Consider the following 15282-nt stretch of genomic DNA (forward strand, 5'->3'; position numbering starts at 1 on the left):
CTGCATCCAGGAGGTGTTTGGTGGGGGGGAAAGTACACACCCCTCCGTGCAAGCGAGTTCCCAGGCGCTTCTCACGTGGCCATGAAGGCTGAGCCTGCAGCGAGCGGGGCCACAGCCCTCACGCTCGCTATGCTGGCAGCCAAGGCGAGGAGCCTTGCTGGGATGTGCTCACCAAGCCCCTGTGGCATGAGGAAGGCAGGGTACAGCATGGGCTCAGCGTTGTGTAACCAGGATTAATGGGATGAAAATAGGGGAAGGAGAAAGTAGTCAGGAAATGTTTCCTCAAGGTGAAAGCTATTAGGCTGTGGCACAGTTTCTCAAGGGAAGTGATGGGTGCTGACTTGCCTGGGTCAAGTTAAAATGAGAATGTGAGAAAAACCTGTCTTTGGGAGGGAGATGGGATGACTGTAGTGGCTTCAGGGGACTCCAAGGAGACATGCCTTTGCCCCCCATCCATTTCTGGGAGGGATGGAGGGGGTTGTGAGTGAAACCTCTCTACAGCTGAGGTTTGAGCTCAGGGAAGCTGGGAACTGCTGTCCACCAAAGCAAGGTGTTACCAGTAAGCTGTCAGCAGGGACTTCTGGTATGAGGCAGAGTTCTGGTAGGCCCTGAAACAGCATTCCCCAAATCTGTTAGTCTTTCAAAATCTTTCTAGGTACTGTCTGGCTTGTAAGACGGAGAGCATAGGACATATCTGTCAAGAGTGGGAGTAAGTGGCAAACAAAATAGTTTGGCAACCTCTGTGCTTGACGACTTGAAACATCTTTATGGTTTTATGAATGACATTACCTTGAACATCCACGTGTTTTCCTTCCCCATCCTTATGCCTGAACCAAAGCAACTCCCTTTAAGTGTAACGATTTGTTTCCTACCTCCATGTGATGTGCACCTCCAGAAAATGAGCCCACTTGGTTCTTTGGGGTGGAGAGGGGGGATATCAGCAGCTTTAGGGGACCTGTGCTTGGTAGTCTTTTTTTTCTTGTGGAAAGAAAATCATCTTCTCTCCCTGTACTTGTTCTTAGATAGTCCTGATACGTGGATGCAGAGAAACTCCAGGTGACCTTCTGCAGTGAGCAGACAGGAGATGCCTGGAGCAACATGTGGAAGGAAGATGTTCATGCCAGGGTCCTTTTCCATATGCCTTCCCTTTGCCCAGCTCTGTCATGATGTGTACCCAGACCTAACTGGTGAATGCAACCTTACAGCGTGAGCAGGGGTCTGTGCTTCAAAGCTGGAGTGCAGAGTACACGCTTGCAGACCAGCATGCAGAGGCTGATGCTGCAGGCCCTTTGTGCTGCTGGGGCAGCGAGGCTGAGGGCCAGCATGGAGGCTGCTTTGGGGACCCAGAGACTGCCAGTCCAAAGGGCTAGAGTGAGAGTTAACAAACCTGTTAATAAATAACAGGGAAGGCTGTCTGTGTTGCACAATTCTAATTTCTGAATGTTGCCTCAGGAAAACATGGCAAAAGTTTGCACAGTGCTTTTGCAAAGCCGTGGTGAGCACTCATTCAGCTTGTGGCATCACAAGTCTGCTCTCATTGCCTGCTCTCTGGATCACCGTGGGATGGATTTTACTATCCCTAGTGGCCAAATGCCTGGGGTCTCCTCGTCTGCCTCAGGCAAGCTGACGATTTCTGCTTTGCTGTAATCACCAGGGGACTCTCCGTCACAGCAGGGATTGCTCAGCATCCCCTGGAAAGAGTCATCCCAGCAAGGACTGGCTGTGTGGAGTGCTTCCTAAAGCTCTCTTGCCTCAGGATGGGAACATGGACAAGTGTGAGTCACCACTATCAGGGAGATTTAGCTGAGGACTGGCTTGCTATATCTAACTGGTTTCTCCTATTTATATTGTAGTAGTACAACACTACCAACTTACTTCAAAATAGGTTTTGTTTCCTGTTGTCCCATTATGTCAGTCCAACCAGGTGGTATGTTGTAATCTGCTCCTCCATCTCATTTCTACTCCCTTTAGACAGTGTGCAGTTGGGAAATGCCTATTGTTGTCTAGCCTTTCTTTCCAGGCATTAATTATTTGCTTACCGTATTCAGATTCTTAGGCCATGCCATGTGTCGCTGGCTTAGGTATCTGGAGTCCCTGTTCTGCTCAGTTTTGAGTTATAGGATATTTTTGGCTGGCCTACTGCTGTTCCCAGCTGGCCTTGACAAAGCTCGTGCCAGTTTGGCACAGCCAACACGTTACACTCGCTTCCTCTCGCCGAGTCCCGTGGCAGGTCAGTGGGTGCACCCAGGTGGGACCTTGCTGCTTTCCAAAGCGAGGATTTCTCTCCACCCTCGTGTAAGAACACAGGCAACAGCCTCTGCTCCCTTTGTGCACTTTGGTGGCACAAAGGGGCTCCTCTGTGACTCAGTTTTTAGGTTTTTTGTGGTTGAATTGTACCTCAGGTGAAAGCTGGCAGAGATTGGATTCGTTGCATCTTCCAGCTCGACACCGAAGTGCAGTGAATTTGCTGCAGGGACTTTATCACTTTTTATGCATGGCTGTTTTTCCTGTGTGTGCTGAGTCCTTAAAGGTGTTTGGGAAGAAACACGCCTTCCTCTCACGGTCACGCTGCTGTTGGAATGTGTTTATCAAAAGTGAGCTAAATCACTAGGCAATTGCAGCACATAATGTTTAACTATGGCCCGCTGTAGGAGAGCGTGGGGCTGAGTGGCTTTCTGCTGCTGGCTAAGAAAGGAGGAAGCAGGCAGGGGAAGAGAGAAGAACCATTTCAGATAATACTCCAAATCAGAAGGGACTGGCTGGAGGGGAATGGGATCCATTTGGTGCTCTGGACTGCAGCAGAGCTTTTTTTCCACTGGCTTGCTGGGAGAGACCAGCACATTAAACCAGCTAATTGCAAAGTACTCATAGATCCAACACTGAACCATGTGTGTGTACGAGTGCCTGTCCTAGCTGGTAGGAGCCACTGGCTCGAAAACTGCCGTACTTTTTGGCAGGTAGCACCAGGTGAAGGGTTTCTGCCGGCAGTTTAGCAAGGCTCTGGGTCCTCTGCCATAGAATTTTGTGTGTCTTCCATACAGACACTTGCAATCCCCAACTCCAGAAGAGCTTAGTGTGCAGGGATTTAGACATTCCCTGGCAATTGCCTTAAGCCATGGGCTCAAGGCTATTTTAGGCTTTCTCCTTTTTCTCTCAGAGGGTCTGATCAGAAATTTCATCCTGAGCTAAAAACGGCATGAAATTGGATGCCTGTGTTCGAAATGCTGTCCTGATAAATGGGTGATTTCATATGAAAACCTGCTTTACCTCTGAATTCCCAACCAGCCCTCATCCCAAGCAGCGTGGCAAGAGCAGGACTTGCTCGCTCGTCACTTGTGCAAGAGCCCTCCCTTGCCATCCCTGGGTGTGGGAATGGGGTTTGCTGCTGCTCTGCCTGGTATGTAAAGCCAGGCCATAACTGCACAAATGGGTTTTGCTGGAAGAAGAGCATCGATTTTTAACACTTTTTCTGCCTTGCACTTTTTGAGGCTGAGGAGCAGAGATGGGGGCAGCCGGTGCTGGGGCTAAGGATGGGGTGAGGGGCAGCCTGGCCCAGGGCAGGGATATGAATTCCTGGGCACAGGGAGGCCATGCAGTGAGCATTGGGCTTTGGTGGGCCCCTGGCTGGAAGGGCTTTGATCTGAGTCCAGCCTTTTCCCACCAAGGCATGGCTTTTGAATGCGTTCCTGCTCTCAGCCGTGCCATGTGTGGCAGACAAAGGCGAGGGGAGCGGGGAAGGAGGAGAGGGGGGCTGTTTACCCTCATCAGCAATGGTCGAGTGGCCTGAGTCAATAGAGCCTATTTTTCATTAACCTAATCATTCGTTTTTTCTCGCTGCCAATTCAGTTTTTCCTGTCAGCACTCAGAAGGGCATCGTTTGCATCTATGAACTACTGTTTTTTCTAATAGGGGCTTCCTGAGCATGGTGAGGGGATTTGAGGAGTGGAAATGAAAGTTTCATTTCTCCCTGGACGAAAGAGAAGGGGTTTTTAGCTTTAATTATCACCCAGCTTGGATTCCTGACTGTTGAGGACTGCCCTGGAAAGGCTGGTTGCCATTGTGTGCGGTGGATAATTATGCAGCCCTCTCCCGGGCTCGCTGCGTTTATTGTCCAGAAGAATCTTCCCAAGCGAAAGGGGAGGGGGCAGATTTACAACCTGAGATGCATTTTCCAGAGCCCAAGAAAGTTTCAACTCGGTGTTTTCAAAGAAAGACTTCTGCAAATATTTAAGATCTTCTTATTTACTCTTTTAACAACAACAACAAAAGCCCCATCGATATCTCTGGTAATCTGCCTTTTCCTCCACAGGTTGCTTAGGAAGTACTTTTGTAAACTCGAGAGAGCCCTTCTGCAGCTGGACTGCTTTGTGCTATCAGTCTCTAAGCAGGATTCTTTTGAAGGCAGTGGGAATCTCTGCATAAAACCTACCCTGTACAGTGTTGAATGTAAGATTTATAGCCATCTGAAACTTGGCAGTGCTGCTTAGCTCTAACAGGTAACGTTCATCTAGCCAGGAAAAAAATGCTGAAGGCTTCAAACAAACTTAAAATTTAAAGATTCACTCACAACTGTTGTGTTTCACAGGGCTTTGGATTAACCTGGTGACTTTCCCACAGGCTTTGGGCTGTTGATGATTAGAAGTTCGCCATAAGAATGGAAAAACATCAGCAAAAGTCTTGTCAAATACGCTGAAGCTTTGGCAACTGCACCCACCCCGCCCCCAGTGGGATCCAGTCTGCAGGGGTTTGGGGGGGTTCAGATCTGGGGGCAAATGTCTTGTGCAGCTTTTGTCTGTGGGATGAGTTCAAAGAGAAAAATAGCAGTTGTGGAGAGACCATGGAGCGAATTCTGGGGCACTTGCACTCATTATGGAGGATTTGCTAGAAGTAGCTAACAAGGCGGTTGGGTGAGCAAACATTTTCAGATCAGCTTGTTTTCCAGAGCTTTCTGCCTCTGGGACAGAGTGACAAATGACTCTGAACCCAACTTCATTTGTGGCTCTTTTTGGTTTCGCTAGTGCAAACTCAGGAATCTTTGAGCTTCTGTTTGCTGCCTTTCTAAATCTTGAAAGGCTGTGTTGTTGTTTTGGGGAAGGTAGCAGCTTATTATGGGAGTTTCTGGAATACCTTTGACCACCCTGGCCTCTGTTTCCCACATAGTGTTCAAGTTAGCACCTTTGTACTTTCTCTTGGGCTACCCTAGGACTCATAGACATGGACCCGGCTGTCTTACAGCCTTCTCCAGCCCCTGCCTCGGTCACAGTGTCTATGAGCCTTGACCACAGCTGGACTGGCAGTTTCCTAACCCACATGGTTTCCTGGCATTCTCCAGCCTGTCTGCATGCACTAAGCTCCTCTTTTTAAAGCTCTTTTGGCTAGAGACCGTGTGTTGTTGCTACATTCATACTGAGCCTCGTGCATGTTGGCGTGATTTAGGACTGTGAATTTCTGTGGAAGAGCTGGAAACGATAACTCTTAAAGATAACAACTCTCTTTTTTCAGGGCATGCTAACTCCTGAAATCCCTGGCTATATTTTAAAGCAGCCAACTGTTTCCAATGTAACCTTTTTATTGCAAGCATCCTATAAGTATCGGAGCATGCCCCAGCACTTGCTCTCCACACGTTCCTGCCAGCTCTGCTTTCTTCTTTGCCAGCCACCATGCAGTTAAGTGAGACATTCTGCAGGTGACAGAAGACCAAAGTGCATGGATGGTTTCAGATTATTGAATGTGACATGCCAGTCAAAGGCTGTTCAGTGACTTCATTTTTTGCCTTCAGATAATTGTGGTGCTTGCTTTCTGGAATTTCAGTGAAACAGTCACAGATTTTTGTGATATTTGTACAGAGCAGGCATGGAAAACTGAACTAATGGGCTCTCAGGGTCACCTAACCCATCCCTTTGCCCCAAGGCAGGCTCAGCTCTACCTAAACCGCTCCTGACAGATGTTTGTCTAACCTACTGGTGAAAGCCATCTTCAATGGCAGTTCCACCACCTCCCAGGGCAATCTCTTGCAGCCTTTAAATACCTGTGCTGTTAGAGCCTGTGCTCTTCCTGAGTGGACACAGACAACAATGTATGGACTTTGTCTTTTTTTGAAAACCATTCCCATATGTGATGCTGTGACTGTGTCTGTGTTTGTTTTTTCCTTCTCTGGGATAAACAACGTGGGCTCCTGCAAGCTGTCCCGGTAGATCATCCTCTCCACACTCATCCTCCTTATTTCTCTCCTGAATTCCTTCCAACTAATCTGCATGAGCCTTGAAGCATGATGCCTAAAACTGGACACAGATCCCTGTTCAAGATCTTTAACAGCACCAATGAAGGAGGATTATTTCCCCATACAGGGCTCTTGTTTCTGCATCACGATATGATGCGCTCCTTTTGCCCCAGGGTGACTGATTTGTGCCCAGGTTATGAACTGCAGTAGCCTCCAAGATCCTTTTTCATGGAACAGCTCTGTATGAGGGATCGAAAGAAGCTGCCATGAAAGTTTTAGTTGACCTCAGCAGAGGCTTTGAGCGTAGTAAGCTGGCAATGGCATGGGCTTAGCCTTTGGTTGCTGTTGTAGAGAGCAGCTACTCTAGTGGTAGCCAAAGTCGTGTGGGAAAGGTTGGGTTTTGGAGGTCGGAGGGAGGAGTCGAGTAACTGGATGGATAGGGGTCGTGAAATATCCTTCCTTGGAGGTCTTCAAGACCCACCTGGACATGTTCCTATGTGACCTGATCTAGGTTGACCTGCTTCTGCAGGGGGATTGGACTGGATGATCTCTGAAGGTCCCTTCAACCCCTACCATTCTCTGATACAGGTGGAAATGGGCACAACCCATCCCCTTGGTTTTAGGGTTTTTCACCTGGGACCTTACCCTCTTGGCAACTTCTAGAACCCGCAGTGTTTGTGGAGGTGTCCCCAAAAGGAGGGCATGGAGCAAACCCGACTGCTCTTTCCAAAGCATCCACACCGTCCCAAGTGGTTTGAGTTGTTTGTAGCCAGTGGAAAGCCAGTAATCGGCTTGGGGGCTTTTTTTGACTGGATCACATGACCGTGCTACCAGGATTAAAGCAGCACGAGGAAGGAAAAGAGGCTTAAACAGCTGAGGGTGCCTGGCAGGTCATTTTAACCTTTTCATAATCATTAAAGCTGCAGAATCCCATTAGCAGTGAGTGGCTTGCAGCTCCGCTCCCCAGACGAGCTCTGGTAACACAACTTTCTGTTCACCGCTGCCTTCCCCCGAAGGAGAGTCTGGCACCTCTGGCTTGTAGGGTCCAGACTTCAAGGAGAATGTCTGGCCATTCCTTCCTCTACATCAGGGAGTCCATCACAACGAGAACCAATCCATGGGTCTGTCCAAAGTGGAGGATTTATCCCTGTGTATCTAAAATTAGACTCTCGTGGAAGGTCCTGCTTAGGCCATACTGTGGTAGATCAGCCTGTGTCCATCTGTGGCAGTAGCAGAGAGGGGCAGGATAAGGAAGATTATGATGATCTTCTAAGTCACTGCTTTGGCATTGCTCAACGGGCAATGGCTTTACTCTGCTGGGGTTGGTGACTGCTGCAGTGCAGCTCTGGCATGGGGTTAAAGCCTTTTGGATGGAGCTGTGTTGACTCAGGCAAAAGGCAGTCAAAGAGCTTCCAGTTTGTTGGTGTTACTCATCTTTTCCTCTTGCAAATTTTCACGAGTGCAGCATCACATCCAGTAGTTCTGATCTTCCTCTGTGATTCCTCCAGCTTCTGCATCTTTCGTTGTCTCCATATCATCTAGTAAGCACTGAGAGAGAAATACTGGTACTGCAGTGTCTGGAAAGGAGGATCACTCTGATCCACCTGCAATGTGAACATCGTCCTACTTCTAGAACTGGCCCTTCTGCATTCAGGCAGTGCTTCACTGAGGAAGGCTGGACAGCAAATGAAGGAGGCCAAGGGAAACCTGAATTCTGCCTGATGCCACTGAGCTGTGAGGGGTTTTGCAGGAATTGGAGCACCTGGAATTGTTTCAGAGAGCACCTACTCCCTTGGGCAGTGCAGGCTTTCATGTGCATGGAGCCAGACCACAGCAGAGGATGTAGATCAGCCTTCCTCTGTTGCACAGGCACCTGCCAAGACAGGCTGGTGGACGTTAATATTTCGATTGCTGTGTTTGCTTATTGTATCTAATTGTAGTCTGTCCAGTTTTACTTGGAAGCTCGGTCTGAGGCTGAAAACTCACTCTTTGCACTTAGGGAAATGGGCTGGTGGTTGATAGGGCTGGGACAAAGGCTGGGCTCGATGAGCCTAAAGGTCTCTTCCAGCTGAAACCACTCTGTGATTCTTGGAGTGATGCCCACAGTCAGGTATTCAGACACAACTTGTAAAACCAATACAGTCTTTTCCGTGGTTGTTTACTTTCAAAGTCTCTGGGGGACAGAGGGAAGGATTTCCCCAGGATACCTGTACAAGCAGTAGTGTTGAATAATCAGGTCATGCAAGTGACCTGAGAGATGGTCAGTCATGCAGGTGGCACATCCTGTGAGGAGCGTGTCTGAGAGCCTGGTGAAGGTGCCATCCACCACAAGCAGCTTTACAAGAGAGAGCCACTGCAGCACTGCCTGTCCTTGCCCACTCCCAGCAGCAGCAGAGCAGCTAGCAGCTGTCCCCCTCTGCAGAGGGCAAGTCTGGTGTCAGACTGCGGGCTGGGGAGGTGCTTTACGACCTTCTCATGGAGCAGGTTTTGTGGGTTGAGCACACTAGATGTCCTCAAATGTGAGCAGTCTCCAATGGTTCCTGCCATGTCATGTCCTGACAGGGCAGCCCCAGCAGAGCCTGTAATGTAAAGGTCAGCCAAGCAAAGAAGGAGAAACCGGTGTCTCCTTTCTGATGGGCTGAGATGGCTCTCCCTGTGCTCCAGTGCTTCTTCCTCCCTGTCAGCCACCTGCTAATGAAATCCTGCTAAGGTATCGGGAGCCCTTGAGCTCCTGTTGCTGGTTGTCACGGGCAGATGTTTGGCTGTGCACAGAAATGATGTCATGGCTGGAGGTCAACATCGCCAGCTGTAAGAGCTGAAGTTGGGAGAGACCTTATCAGACTCTTACAGACTGACTTGAGGCCACTAAGCTCCCAGACAGGCCTAATGAAATGGAACTGAGTCGGGAACACGGGGTCTTGAAAAGCTTCAGAGCTCGTAGTTCCTTGCTATGAAATGTTAATGAAATAGCGGTAGCAGCATATGTTTCCTCCTGCCAGAGCAGCACTTTGCAGCAGCACAGCCTTGTGCCAGTGAGGAATCACTGGCTTGTGAGAGTTAAAAATAAACCTCTATTAGTCTGAGACCAGATTTCTTTCTTTGTGATGGGCTGACAACACACTTTTCTGTTGTTTTGACTGCTGTTTGAATGCCTGTTCTGTGCCTGAGCTATCACCTGCACCTTGAATATGAGGCCTGATCCTTCCTGTCTTATTCAGATAAATGTTGTCATGAGTGGCTTTGAAGCCTACATATGGGCCTTTTGGTTTTTTGGCATAGTCCTAGGCAGTGTCTATTCAGTAACAGTGTGCTGCAGCACCTCAGCTATGGAAACATTAATAAAGATTTGGCCTTAGATCTATTTCTGTAAGTGCCTTCCTGCCACCTATTTAACGTTGCCTGGTAGAGCACAGGAGAAACTGCTCCCTGCAGGGTCTATGGTGGCTGAGGTGGTGGGACAAGAGGATGAGCTGGATTGGAGCCTGGGTGTGAGGCTGGAGAGCTACTTTGGTTCAACAGGGACAGGTGCTAACATGGAGATGGGAGGCAAGTCCCTCTGACACCTCCAACATCCTCCAGGTGACTTCTCTGTGAGTTGGGGTGAGAGTCACTGCAGAGCTGAGCACACCAAGGCGAACCGAGGAGCACACTCCAAAAGCCCTGGTGATGCTGTAGCAGAGGGTAGCAGCTGCAAAACTACAGGAACTCAGCAGTGGCTTTGTAGTGTCCCTGCTCACATCTGAACTGTCTACTGAGTTAAACCTGACGTGAAAACTTGCCTCACACACCAGCCCAGACCAGAACATTGGGCATGAGGCTGGCTGGTATCAACAGAAAGATGGGGGCTGCCTGGGAAAAAACAAGGGTGGTGGGTTTGTCCACCTCTCTCAGTAATTTCCTTTAATGACAATGTATAAAGAGATGTGAGTTTCACCTGCTTCCCAGCTGCTCTGAAAGAGCACCGTTGCCTTAATATATCAACCTCTTTAGAAGCTGTAGCCGCTGGCCCGTTTTTCAGCCTGCTTGTCTGTGTCAAGAAGCAAAACCAGCAGAGCGATGTGAGTCTGAAATATGGTGCTGGAGAGCAGGGCTGTGATAACAAAACTGCCAACAAACAGCACGATGTTTTATTGAGCACAGGCAAAGGCCTTTTTATGAGACAATCTGTGATGGAAGGGGAGGAAGAGAAAATGTCAGCATCCCATCACATGGAGGAGGAGGTGGCCAGGTGCAAACCTGGCAGAGCATCGCTCCTTCCTGTGGTGTGCCTCCTTGGGTTTGGGTCTGGGAGAAGCCCTTTAGGGATGCTGCTTTATATGAGGAGAGGAGGAGCCTTGCTTGCAAGAGGTTGTCAAAATATAGCTGTGCTTTACTGTCTGAAATCATGCTTAGCAAAAGTAGCTGCTGAGGAGAGAACAGAGCAGGAGGCAGTGGGGATCCAGCCAGGCTGCTGGGGGTGTGAGGACAGTGCTGGTGTGGGGCACCACGGTCCTGACCTGCCAGATGGATGCTGCGTAACCCCTTCTTTGTAGCAGTGTGGAAGACAAGTCAAACCTCAGTGGGATGTTGTGGGAGAGGGCTAAGGCACTGCTATTGACTCCAGTCTCCATGTGCTGGGTTGTTTTGTACTGCCCAGGCCGGCTGGAGCAACTGTCCCACGATGGGTGAGTCCCATCATTGGGCTCTCGGTGGCTTCCTCATCTCACACGCACCTACATGAACCTTTTCTTCCGTCTCAGCTGTGAACCTGCTCTAAGCAGAGGGGTTGCATTTTTTCCTGAGATTCATTTAAGTGCCAAAGCCTCATTTTGAAAAGGTCTTAAATAAAAGTGTCTTGATCCCAAGCATGTAGCTACCATGCCAACCCTGCCCCATGTGCTTGTGGTTTGCAGAAATGGTATAAAAGGAAACAAAACCATTTCTTTGCTTCTGTCAAAATAAATGTATAATTCATTGTACTTACCCCTCTGACAGGCTCCTCTGAGATCTCAGGTGAGAGTCAGGAAGGCTCCAGTGTCTCCACGTGTCTTTCCAAATGACACTGTGCTGTACTCTGCAGGCTGGAAGGTTGTTTTGATTGTTACAACAGTTTCTAATTTATGTTTTAAGAAAGCTGCAGGAGCCAGGCGGTTCCCTGGTCTCTCAGATGCCGTCGAGTTAAAACAAGGTAGAGTGATTTGTCTTGCCTCAATTTATCTGGAGTGAGTATTAAGTGGTTTATCTGTGTGGAGAAAAGTTACTCAGCTAAATTACATCCAAGTTGAATTACACCCCGTTCCAGATGGGGTATATATTTTCAGATAGTAAATCTCGAGAAGGGTGGGTAATAACAGTAATGCTCCTTCCTGGGCTGGAATGTGACTCTTCTACCTCTTGTGGAGATGAGGAGCTACATACAATTAGTTTTGCAAAGGCTTTGTGGATAGGACTTCAGGTTTTACAGCTCTGTGAACAGTTTAACTGGAAGCATTTACATTGTACATTGCGAACGGTGACTGATGGTAATGATGGTTTTCAGCCATTGTGCTGTTTTGGGTATCAGCCTGGCAGGGCATGACGCTGTCACTCTCCCCAAACTCCTCTTTGGCACCAAGTGTGATGGCTGCAATAGGAAGGGTGTTGGCTGGGAGGTGAGATCTTTTGGTGGGGATTTCCTTCTCTGTGATCCCATCTGGTCTGCTAAGGCACCCATTGCTCGTGCAGCTGGTGCTCAAAGCCTCAGGAGGTAAAGGGAGGAGGATGTTGATCCCACTGGCATCCCAGGTGACACAGAGTGCCTGAGAATCCTCACAAACAGCTGATCCCTGACTGTGTGTCCTTGACCACCATCGTTGCCTGCTTCCCTGGTAACTGTACATCCTCTTGCCTGCGCCATGCTTCTGCAGAGCCAAGCAGCGTGGCTGTCTAGCCAGGGGAGGAGGAGGTGCCAGGTCAGCAGCAAGGCACCAGCAGGCATGGGTGGACTTGGAATTGGTACCACGAGGTGATGGATGGGCAGGTTTGATTGGGTTCTGTGTCTGGGAGCTGCTTGTGCCTCTGAGGAGAGTGGGGGAGCATTCCTCATGGCTGGCCACGGCCTTTGGCAGGGCAAGGAGGACCATTCGTTTTAATTTCTAACGGAGGGGATGGGGGGGTCTGAGCTATGAGTGATCCAGCTCTGCTGCCTCTCCTGGGTGGGTCAGCGGGGCAGTCCTTGCCCCATGGCTCTGGGGGAGGCAGGAGAGGAAGGGAATTCACTGATAAGAGGAAGGTCAGAGGCAGAAAAATGTTGGGAATGTGTTTCTTGATCTAATGTGGGAGAGACCCAGCCTGGGATTTCACTGCTGAGCCTGGCGGTGTTGCTGCCTGTTGTCTTGAGAATTAGGCTATGTTTTAAACCTGAGACGGGGATGAAAATGGTTCATCTGGCACCTACTTCCAACATAGGCAGGTTCAGAAGATGGAGGTGATTTATCTCTGAGGGCACAGTGAGAATGATGATGGCTCAAGCGCTGTTTCCCAGCCTTTGTGTGAAATGGAACATCTTCTGATGACAAAACAGCTCGTTTGCTTTTTTCCCTTTTTATATTTTATGTTTCTGTGGAGTGTTTTCTGGATGAGGTCAGACATCAGATACACTTTGGGGCTGAGCAGTGCTGTTTGAAGAGTTGTAGCACATCTCAGAGCAGACTTTCACGACTGGAGGTAGCTGTGGTGTGCAGAGCTTGCCTTCCCAAGGAGTGCCCTGTTCCTTCACAAGGGCTATGGAACCAAACTGAGGAAATAACTCTCTCCATTTCTTTTTCTTTGGCACCACCCAGTCACTCCTTGTAGCATTCAGGACCTGAAAGTGGCAGCTTCTGCATCACCGTTCATCTGCTTAACCTTAGTTTCCTGTAGCTGTTGGCAGTGCTGGAACCCACCACAGGCACTCGTTGAAGAGCTTTCTCACAAGGTTCAGCTTGCCAGCCTCCACCTTGGGTAACTTCCCGCTGTGCTTGAGCTCAGAGGTGCTGGAGAGGCTCTCCTGCAGTTCCTCTGCCCTCCCTGGGCACAGAAGTGTGAGAAGGGGTTTGTTTGCCTCAGAAATAGTTCCCATAAGCTTTTTGTTTTGGTTTCTGTATTTTGCAAGTGATGTGGTGTGATGGCCCACAATATAAACACCTCAAAGTGATAAGAGAGCGCAAAGGTGGGAGGGAACGCTGTGTCAGGCTGCTTGGAGCTCTGACAGGCCACAGGCTTAGTGCTGTGGTTCTGTAGAGCCTGTGTCTGTGAGCAGCATCACATCGAGATCTTCAGCATTAGCTAGCATTTTCACGTCTGTTTATGCAAGCCTTGCAGTCTCTGCCATTAATGCCTGCAGAGACTGTGCTCTGTCCAGAGGTGTATCTCTGATTCCCAGGCAGCCATGGGTTGAGTCTGTCCTTTGGCACCGCTTGGAATCCTCCTTTGAAGCTGCTTGGAATGCCCCGAAACTGTGTGATAAAAATCGAGGAGCTGCTGTATGAGGATCACAGCATTCCTTGTGTGGAGACACTCAGCTCTGCTGCTGCTCCTGGCAGCGTGCAGCTCCCACTGAAGCTGGAGGGCAGGCAGGGAAGGACACCTTATCTGACCAGATCTAAGGATGGAGGCTGTTGTATCCAGCACATGAGTGGAAATGGTGGAGTCTGTGGTTGTCTGCAGACAGAGCTGGAGACTCTTCTGGAAACTGTTTAGTCAAACAGGTATTACTGGACTGAATTTAGGGGCAATTTAACAAAGAATGGTGACCTGGGGCACAGAGGAGGTCAGACCAAAGGGTCCATGGTCCTCCCAACTTTGTGTTTAAGAATTCCCCACTCCCCTCTGCCCTGGCTGGAGGACAGGTTCATCACTAATTCAGCAAGTTGTTCGAGCTGATGCTGAAATCCTGCTGACTGAAGCGCTGATCTGCATCGTTATACTCTCCACCGTTTGATATGCATGACTAAGCTCACAATGCTGATGGCATGAGGCCTTCTGAGGGGAGGTGCTATGGATTGAGCCTATAACCTGTTTGATTTGCCCTCTTCTCTGACCTGGAGACTCCTCACAAGTTGGGCAACCTGTGCAGCTGAAGGTGATATTGCTGTGAACCTTACCACCACTTAAACTGTTAACTGAACTTACAGAGCTCCCTTGGTGTCTTCTTAACCTTTTTCATGAGGACTTGTTTTAATTTCCTGGCTTTGGACAAAGGACAAGCCAAACAAAAAAGTCACCATGTCTCCTCAGAGAGTGTTTGTGCTTTGGATGGGCACTTGACTCTGATCCATCCTGCTGTTCCTTTGTCTGCAGCTTGGCACTTGCCTGTGGCAGCACTTTTCCAAGCACATTCCAGTTTTTCTCCCGAATGGTCAGAGCAGTCTCAGTGATTAGCAGTGGCTTATGTGCCAGCTCTTCTGCTACACTGCCCCTAGAGTGGCAAGGAGACGAGCCACTGAGGCTTGTGCCGAGCGGGTTGGGCAGCTCCTGGCAAAGGCCAAGGTGAGCCGTTTGGTGCAGAGCCCACCAGAACCTCAGCTGTGTGTTGGTGGGTGCAGAGATGCTGCCAGCCAGCTGTGCCTCCTCACCCTGCACGGTTCATGCACAGCAAGAGGCCCTCTGCTTCAATTGTGGCTTTTGCAGTTATGCCCTAGTAAGTAAAAAGGTGTCAACTATAACTCCATTTCACCTCTGTGCAGAAAGTGTTTGTGGGGTTTTTTTCCCCCCAATGCTTCAGCTGCAAAATTCTTCCCCTCTGTTCCTCCTGCTGTAGCAACTCACAGCCTCTGCTGCCAGCATTACAGTGGAGGAGAAACTCTGTAACCCTGCAGATAAATGGAAGGGTGCATTGCAAACTGCTAAGCTAGAGTGAAACCAGACAAGATGTTGTCCCAGGTTTCCTTCATTTTCTTCCCTGTAAAATTTGCCAATGTGTTGCTTCAAAGCATGTTTCCAAACGAGACCCAGATGTTTTGGAGAGCAGTAAGCCACCCACGGAGCTCTCCAGCAGATTATCTTCTACACCAGGTCAACCTATCTGGTGCTGTCTTACTGCAACGGTAAGCTCACCGTCACAT

The 15282-nt window shown here is 49.3% G+C and overlaps 1 protein-coding gene across 3 annotated transcripts in view; it reads left to right on the forward strand.

The window, feature by feature from the left end:
* CCDC85C (coiled-coil domain containing 85C) overlaps nucleotides 1-15282 on the forward strand; it is a 104377-nt gene that overhangs the window by 50845 nt on the left and 38250 nt on the right. The window lies entirely within an intron of this gene.

Source organism: Colius striatus, chromosome 6 (genome assembly GCF_028858725.1).
Source record: "Colius striatus isolate bColStr4 chromosome 6, bColStr4.1.hap1, whole genome shotgun sequence".
NCBI classification, from domain to species: domain Eukaryota; kingdom Metazoa; phylum Chordata; class Aves; order Coliiformes; family Coliidae; genus Colius; species Colius striatus.